Source organism: Octodon degus, unplaced genomic scaffold (genome assembly GCF_000260255.1).
Source record: "Octodon degus isolate 3935 unplaced genomic scaffold, OctDeg1.0 scaffold00184, whole genome shotgun sequence".
In the NCBI taxonomy this organism is placed as follows: Eukaryota; Metazoa; Chordata; class Mammalia; order Rodentia; family Octodontidae; genus Octodon; species Octodon degus.
In genome coordinates this window covers 4270827-4271378 of record NW_004524760.1, presented here as the reverse complement: position 1 = coordinate 4271378, position 552 = coordinate 4270827, and positions in this window count along the sequence as shown.

Genomic DNA, 552 nt, shown 5'->3' with positions numbered 1-552 from the left:
TCTTGGTCAGTTTTATGCCTGATTTAGAAAAATGCCTGTATAGATCCTTTGCCCATGATTAAATTATTTATAGTTTCCTTCTTATTGAGCTATATATGTTTCTGAATTTTTTTTTTTTTTTTTTTAATGGATACAAGTCTCACTATGCAGCTTCGACTCTTAGTGAACCTCCTGTTTCAGACTCTTACTCATCCTCCTGTTTCAGCGCTGGGATTACAGGTGTGTGCCTCCAGGCCTGCTCTTGGTGGCAGGCTGGGTGGCCCTGGGCAGGACCAGCATAGCATGTGGTACCAGGAATCAAAAGCAAGTCCTTGAGCTTGCCTAGGCAGGTGCTTACACCCCTGAGCTATCTCTGCTACCCTCTGAAATATTTTTAACATTTACCACTTAATAGTTCATGAGTATTTTCTCCCTTTCCTTCTTGTTGTACTGAAGCTATTTAGTTCCTCAGAGTCCTACTTGTTTTTGCTTTTCTTCTCTGTGTGTTAGATATCATATCCAAAACTTCATCACCAGCTAAAGTGGCCTGTGTGCTTCAACCAAAGGAACTGC